This window comes from Phaseolus vulgaris, chromosome 4 (assembly GCF_000499845.2).
Source record: "Phaseolus vulgaris cultivar G19833 chromosome 4, P. vulgaris v2.0, whole genome shotgun sequence".
Classification (NCBI taxonomy): Eukaryota; Viridiplantae; Streptophyta; class Magnoliopsida; order Fabales; family Fabaceae; genus Phaseolus; species Phaseolus vulgaris.
This window is the reverse complement of record NC_023756.2, coordinates 15,423,039-15,431,813: the sequence shown is the minus strand read 5'-3', so window position 1 is coordinate 15,431,813 and position 8,775 is coordinate 15,423,039. Positions and strand designations below refer to the sequence as shown.

General features: G+C 37.9%; 1 pseudogene; it reads right to left on the bottom strand.

The window, feature by feature from the left end:
* Positions 1-469: 469 nt before the first annotated feature.
* Positions 470-6,893, bottom strand: LOC137838343 (receptor-like protein EIX2; annotated as a pseudogene).
* Positions 6,894-8,775: the final 1,882 nt, after the last annotated feature.

The following is an 8,775-nucleotide window of genomic DNA, read 5'->3' as shown; positions in this document are numbered from 1 at the left end:
ACTGAAAACAAAAATCTAGAAACCCATTAGAGTACAAAAAAGTGCATGACATATAAGCATTTTAAAATGGTCTAAGCATATTCATCCGAAAACATGAAAATTTCTCAAAACGAGCACACTATCTATAATTTCTTTAACCAACAAAAACATCCGTTTCTTGGAAAAGGGACTATGTACCATTAGTAAAGCCATTGATAGGAGAATATGTATAATGAATGTTTAATTAAATTGATGAAAACCAATGTGTGGCTAAGAGAGAGACATACAACTAAAAGACATATAGTGGAAGTACTTTTGAATCTACTATTAGCAAGGACAAAGGACTAAATAAGTAAATTCTAACAATTACATTCATGCCAAGCCAACATGTACATTTGTTTTTAGAACGGCATTCTCCATTTACTTAACTGAAGGAGAGAAATAAGTACTATAAAATTAAAAGAAAGAAGTCATTAGGATTGTGTACCTGCTAGTCTTTGAGCCACCTTTGGCACTTTGCTATGTTCACTTCAAGAATTACAAATAGATAGTCTATCAGTCTGTTCAAGAATTTCATGTAAGCAATTCTCCACGGTTGCCAAAGTAGTAATGGCCCAAATAAGCCCCAAAAACCTGTGAAGAATCCTAGCCCCAAGCTCATGTATAATGCTCCATAGAAAACTGAATTATCATTTTCATCATGCCCTTCTGCTACTTTAGACTTTATCACTGTCTCATCTTCAGGACAACCTTTTTGAAGCGGTTTCCCACAAAGATCAATATTTCCTTCAAAACAAGAGGCATCAAATGTATCCAAGTGTCTTCCCAATGGGATTCTTCCACAAAGAGAGTTATGTGATAAGTCTAATTTTTGAAGAAAATCCATTTGAGAAATAGAAGAAGGAATTCTCCCATAGAATTGATTTCTTGACAGGTCAAGGGATTCAAGTGAACGTAAATTTCCAATCTTGGAAGGAATTTCTCCACTCAAAGAGTTTCTTGATAAATTCAGAGAAACTAACCCAAGCATAATTGCAATCTCTTTTGGCATTTTACCAGTTAAATTGTTACATGAGAGATCAATGCTATGAAGAATCAATTCGGGATGTGTAAAGCTGCGTTGAACTCCTTTCCAAATCCATGTTATCTTAAGTGTATAACAAGAAATGTAAAGACTATAAATTTCAAAGTAAGTACTATTGTACCAATGCACACGATTCTCAGTTTCAGTACTGTTGATGCTGTTTTCAGACAATGCAGTAAAATTGTTTATGCAAGTTGGAATTTCTCCTGATAAGTTATTCCTGGAAAGATCAAACAATTGAATACGCTTCAAATAACAGAGATGATGGGGAAGATTTCCAGAGAAGTGATTCCCTCGCATGATCAAGATTATCAATTGCTGCATGCTTTCTCCAATCCATGATGGTATTGGACCGGACAACATATTCTCGCTCAAATCCATCATAATTAGATTGTTGCAATTCTTCAAGGAGGAAGGCAATTCACCCATTAAACTATTGTTTCGTAAAACCAAAGCTTCCAATTTAACAAGAGTGCCCATGGAGATAGGAATCTTTCCTGACAATAGATTGCTGCTTAAATCAAGAAACAATAATCGGTTTACAGATTTCCAACAATCTGGATGTTTCCCCTTTATTTGATTATATGATAAATCTAAAGTGGCCAAAGGTGAAGCTGTGACGTTTCCACATAAGAAATCTGAAAATTTATTTGCAGAGAGTAGCAGCTCTGAGGCTTGTAGAAAAAAGAATGGAACTGTTCCCTCAAATCTATTTGAATTTAAATTTATCAACGGTCTGTAAGGAAGCTTCAATTGCATATTAGGGATTGAACCAAGGAGATTATTGTGAGACATATTCAAAACCTGCAGAATTTGCAACTTGCTCCAAAACCATTTTGGTACGAAATCATTCAGCCCATTATCAGATATATCTAGTTCGACTAAGGAATTTTGAGTCTGGAGCCAACTAGGAAAACTCGGTCCTAGTTTGCAAGATGCAAGACCCAAGAAACTTAATCGAAAAGGAGGTATCCAACCAGAGACAAATTTTAGAGACAAAGAGTTGTGTGACAAGTATAAGCAAAGTAATTTGGAAAAATTAGAAAGATGAGATTCAGTAACATCACCCTCTAAAGAATTCCCCTCTAACGATACATACTCCAACTCAGATAGCAGTCTGATGCTCTCGGGTATCTTGCCAGTAATTTGGTTATGTGATAAGTTCAATACCTGTATGTTTCTGCTGCACCATGAAGAATTTTGAATGAAGCTCGGAAATTCGCCATTTAAGACGTTGGTGGAATCCTTTGGCGACAAGACGGGCTTTGTACCGTTCAAGAGAACCATCAGCGTTGAACTTTCTCTTGAAAACCCACTTGCAGCCAACCAGATTGGCGTTGGGAGGCAGCGAAGTCAATGTCCAGGTTTTGTTGTGAAGGAGAGCATCATACTCAGTTTGCATGGCACGAAACCAAAGTGGATTAGCCATGGCTTGTTTATAGTTAAGAGGTTCAGAAAGGTCAGGAGAAATGGAGGAATGAAATAATTTAGGTTTGGAAATACCTGCTTTGGCACGAGTGAGCATGGGATGAGTGTTAGTGGTGGGTGCAGGAGGAGGCTCAGTAGGAAAAACAGGGGATGAAGCCGAAGGTGGAGAGGACTCCGTGTGACGTGGGGATGTGGGGATGGAGGCACGAGGAGCGGGAGGAGCGACATGAGGAATGGAAACAACAGTGAGAGGTGCAGGGGAAGAAACAGAAATATCAGAGGTAGAAGAACATAGAAAAGGGTTAGCTGTGAGAGAATAAGGAAACAGAGACTCATAAAACAAAACATTGCGTGAAACAAGGAGCTTACCACCAGTAGTGAGGCAGAGGTATCCTCGTCTGTGAGGATCATAGCCAAGAAACAGACATAAGGAGGAATGAAAATCAAATTTATGTTGGTTATAAGGACGCATCAGAGGATAACAGGCACACCCAAAGACTTTAAGAAACTTATAGTCAGGTTTAATAGCAAGAAGAGTTTCATAGGGACTAATATCATTTAGAACAATGGTAGGTAAAACATTGATAATGTGAACAGCAGATGTAAAGGCTTCAGCCCAATAAGTGAGAGGAAGAGAAGCACTAGCAAGAAGAGCAAGACCAGTTTCAACAATGTGACGATGTTTTCTTTCTACAGAACCATTTTATTGGTGTGTGTGTGGGCAAGTAAGACGGTGATCAATACCAAAGCGTTGCAAGGTTTTTGTTAAAGCAAGAAATTCTTTTGCATTATCACTTTGAAGAGCTTTGATAGAAAAACCAGTTTGTTTTTCAGCAAACAATTTAAAACGTAAAAAGACAGAAGTTACTTCAGACTTAGAGTGAAGAAGATAGAACCACGTAAACCGAGAGAATGCATCAAGAAAAGCAATGTAATATAGCGAACCATTGGTGGAGGAAGTATGTGAGGGACCCCATATATCAACAAAAACAAGTTGTAGTGGTGTATTGTAAGAAGTTAAAGAGCGAGAGAAAGGTAATTGATGAGCTTTAGACTTAGCACAGGCATCACAGAAAGCAGTAGTTTTATTACAGGTAATGTTCTGTAAACGCATAATATGGTGAACAATACGAGAGGAAGCATGTCCAAGACGTTGGTGCCAGATATCATAATTGTTCAGCAAAGTGTTAGTAGAGGCAGTATGAACAGCAGGGTGCATATGAACAGAGGGTGGCACAGAGCGTTGTAAATGTGGAAAAACATAAAGACCATCATGAATTTTGCCTTGGAGAAGAATCTCTCTTGTAACCTGATTTTTGACAAAACAGTGATCAGCAAAGAACTCAAAAAACACCCCATTATCACGGGCAAACTGTGAGACACTGATAAGATTTTTGTTAACAGAAGGCACATGAAGAAGATTATGTAGTTTGAAAGAGGGAGAAGAGTTGGAAGAAGAAAGAAAAGCAGAGCCAAAATCACGAATGGGCATACCTGAACCATTACCGAGGTGAACGAAGTCATTACCAGTGTATGTGTTGGTGGAGGAGAAAACAGAAGGATCATGGGTTATGTGATGAGTGGCACCAGTGTCGGGATACCACAAAGGATCTTGAACAGTTGAAGGAGTGCCCAAGATGGAAGGTTCAGAATGATCAGGATGTGAAGACGACGAAAAGAAAGTTGCATTAGCAGAAATTTGTGAAGGTCCCTTGATATCAGAACGAGTCCAGCAAGTAAGAGCCGTGTGACCATATTTGAAGCAGAGCTGACATTGAACCCGGGCAGGTGCGGTGGAGGAAGACTGATCAATCCAGGGAGAATGTGGGCCACGAGAAGATTGATACCGTTTGGTGTTGGTATGGGACCGGAAGAAACCGCGACCACCACGCACATTATGGCCACGAAAAACAGAAGTAGAGGAAGGTGAGGGGTTCCAGGTGCTGGAAGCAACATTAGCTTGGACGAGAGAGTGCTCAAGAGAGCGGTGCTTCTCGAACCGTTCTTCTTGAGCAAAAAGCAGAGCCTCAATATCCTCAATAGTGTAGGGATCAAGACGTGAGGTAATGGACGTAATAAAAGCATCATACTCTTCAGGAAGACCATCCAAGACAGCATCAATGTGGTCTTCAGCCGTGATAGCAGAACCAGTGGCAGCGAGAGAGTCCACCACTTTCTTGATATCAAGAAGGTAGGCAGAGATGGAGCGGTCACGTTTAGGGGTTTTGAGCAGAAGCTTGAGTTTGCGAACTTTGGCACGAGTGTGGGAAGCGTAGTAGACATTTAACTTGTCCCATATGAGAGAAGCCGATCGTAATCCAACCATTTGTGTAAGCATTGAAGGAGACATAGAAGCAAGAAGCCAAGCAACAAGCAAATGATCTTGTTGCTTGTGAAGGAGAAAGGCAGGGTTGACGGTGGTTCCAAGAACCCGAGGGGGGGTGAGGGGAGATTCCAAGAACGAAAGAAGATTGAGTCCCTCTACCTGAGCAAGAACTTGTTGGCTCCAAACCAGAAAATTATCATCCGTTAATTTGAGAGAAAGGGCAGTGGGAAAAGTGTGAAGCTGAACAGGAGAAGGAGAAGGAGAAGAAACTGTTGGAGCAGAGGTGGAAGAAGATGAAGAAGACATGGCTGGAAAAAAAAGCTCTGTATACCATGTAAGAGAAGAGAGAGAGAGAGAGGCGCTAGAGAGAGAAAGAGTAAACACTTGTGTTATTGCTATATTGCATGGCACTGGAAAGTAAAGAATATACAATAGTTATAGAGATTAGGGAGGCCTTTGGTGCACTCCGTTAACGAAGTTGTTATTTGAGAGATCTAATACCCGTAATCTGCACATGCTCCCAAACAAAGACGGAACCTTGCCTTCTAGTTAGTTATCGAAGAGATAAAGACTTTGAAGAGAGTGCATCTCTGTCCCAAATTCATCTGGAATGGGACCTTCCAAAAAATTATAATCAAGGTGAAGGGTACGAAGATTGGCAGTGAAGTTAGAAAGCCAGTGAAATGTAGAGCATGATTTTAACAAGTTATGAGAGAGATGAAGGTAGAGAAGAGAAGACAAAGGATTCATTGTAGAACTAGATGAAACGAGGAAACCTGTATCAATAATACTGCAGTTTACTAGATAAAGCTCTTGCAGTTTGGAGCTGATATTAAAATTCCCTATAAACATTGATGATGCTAGATTATTATAAGAGAGGTCGAGGATCTTAAGAGATGGAAAATTTGGACATGGAGGAGGTGACAAAACTATATTATTGTGAGAAATGTAAAGCTCTTGAAGATGAAGGCTTAAGTTAGACAAGCTTTGAAGTGTTGATGAGGTGAACATATTAGAAGAGAGATCTAGGATGGTAAGAGAAAAGGAACTGTTGGAAGAGTGGGAATGGAATAAAGATTGAATATCATTATCCGAAAGATAACAATCAACTAGGGTCAGCTCTGTTAATTTTGGAATGATTTTACTGATTGTTTGTAGCCACTGATGAGAAGAACTAAGAGTATGCAATGAACTCAGCTCAAGAATTGTTAAGGAATGGAGAGTAGACAGCCACTGTGCATCCTTAGCTTTTATATCAAAATTGCCACCCAGCCGAAGAGTATGCAAGAATGGAAGATTCCCTATGCGAAAAGGGATTGCTCCAGAAAGGGAATTTGAAATATAGTTTTCCACATGCCTTCTGTATAGAAAAATGTTTCTTCCAAGACTAAGATATTGTAGCTTTCTGAGATTCCCAATTTGACATGGGATTTTTCCGGAAAGATAAAATCCTCCAAGATCGAGATAGTGTAAGTGTTTGAGATTCCCAATCTGAATAGGTATTTCTCCCCAAAGATAATTATCCCCAAGATCCAGATAGCGTAGTTGTGAGAGATTTCCAAGTGTAGAAGGAATCCTCCCCGCAAAACAAGAATGGGAGAGATCGAGATATCTTAAGTTAGTGAAGGAGCCCATGAACTCTGGGATGTAACTCAATACAAAATAATTATTGCTGAGATCCAAATGTTGAATATATTTCAAGTGAATCAATGAAGTGAGATTGATTGTCTCTCTCAAATACCGTGTGGGGTGATAGTTTCCATGAAGATCAAGTAGCTGTATGTGACCAGTTTGATGGTTGCAGTGAATGCGTTTCCATTTGCAGCAATCTGTATTGTTGTGATGGTTGGTCCAAGAGGACAGAATGCCAAAGTCATCTATGAGGCCTTGTTTGAAGCTGAGGAGTGCTTGCCTTTCCCTCTCTATGCACTTTGCTTCACCACTCTCACTTGAGTTGTTGAATGTCACAGTAAGTCCCGAGGCAAGCAAAGAAAGCAGGAGAAGAACATAAAATGTTTTGAGAAAATAAGCACTCATTATAATATTTCTGATTTCAGATAATCTGAACAAAGAGAAGAGTAAACAAGAGCTGTATATTGCGAATGATTCAGTTTATTTCTCTTTCGCGCGGTGGCATCATTTATATTCATAATTGTACGGACCGGTTGTGGCTTTCAAAAATGTCTATCATATGCCTAAATTTCGTTTAATTTGGATTCTTTTTACTAAATGAAATTAGTTTGTATTGTGTTAGATAACTATTATCCTCATTTCTAATCTATGCGTAAAAAAATTAACCACATAATCACGTAATGAGGAAATATAAAATTATTTCAAGAAATTCTTCAGATCTTGTCCACTGTGAGCTAGAAAATCAGTTCATTAATACAAAAGGACTAATAAAACTAATCTTTAAAAAAACAAGTTGTTGATTGTCCTAATTTATTTTATGGGTTAAATATTTATTACATCATTGGAAAAATAAAATTAGTAAAAAATTTTAAGTTCTTGATTTTCGTAATCAATAGCTTATAAAATTAAGCCATAAGACACTGATCGAATCATTTTAAGGGTTAAAATTATAAACACATTGGAAACTTGGAAAGAGGGAAATGACACTAGTTCAAAGACCTTACATTGTTCAGTGTCCTGATCAAATTCATTTTATGGGTTAGAAAATGAAACATATTGAGAAGAGAAAACATGATACTAGTCCAAAAAGACCTTAAACTATTAATTGTTGTATTTGAATCCATTTTAAGGGTTAGAAAAATAAATCATGTTAGACACTTGAAAATGAAATTGGTCCAAGACCTTAAGATATGTCCTAATCAAATCCAATTTATGGAATAGAAAAATTAAGCATGTTAGACATTTCAAAAGAAGAGAAAGAGATTAGTCCAAAAAAAAGTCCTTAAACTATTAATTGTTATATTTGAATGCATTTAATGGGTTAGAAAGATTAAGCATCTAGACTTGAAAAGAAGAAAATGAAATTTTTCCAAAGAATTTGGGGATTGTACTATTCAAATATATTTATATGTTATCAAATTAAACACTTGATGAGAAAGATCAAGAATGAAACTAATCCAAACATTTGAAGCTAATTTGTTGTTCACTAAATTAAATTATACCGTGTGCAAGATTGAGAATGACCTTCGTTTTACTTTATTTTCTTTCATGAGATTCATTTCTCCCACTTTCACTTCTTTGTCACTTCTGTATAACATTTGCTTCATATTGAAAATTTGTATTTTTTTCTTTTCTTCTGGATTCTTTATTCAACAGGCTGTATGAAACAATGTCCATTGACATCTTCTCATCTCAGACTGAGTTGCTAAGTGTGACCACTAGTGTGTCCTAACTTCCAAGCAACGAACTGAGTAGCAAAAGTGCCTACAACTCATCATCAATCTTTATATCTATCTTTCTCAATTGATTGGCAAGGCCCTTGAATGAATTTAAGTTCTTTATCATACTTTGACCATTCTTGTAGTTAAGTTTCACCAATCTTCTCACAAGAAATGCTTTATTTCTTGGAGTTTTCTTTTGAATCATAGATTCAAGTTTTGACCACAACTCATAAGTATTTGTGTATGGGGACACATGCTCAAAAACACTTCTATCAATATACTTTCAAATTATTGCAACAACTTTTCGATTCAAAAGTTCTCAATCTTTGTCACTCTCACCTTCTGGCTTATCTTTGTAAGAAATGGTCTCGTGCATATCCTTATAATATAGTTGACTTGGTTGTCGGTTGACTCGAATGGCAGCCTCAAGCCCGTCTGTTTCCTCCTGGAATCAAACTTCCTTGGGTAGAAGAACGCTTCACCTATAAAGACAAAAGGGCGTCCTTACGGCCGTTTGCACTCCGACGCTCAAATCAGTAAGGGCTAAAGAAACAACAATGTGTGTAAAGCAGTTTCAGTCTTAGAAACGACGTACCTTGCTAGGG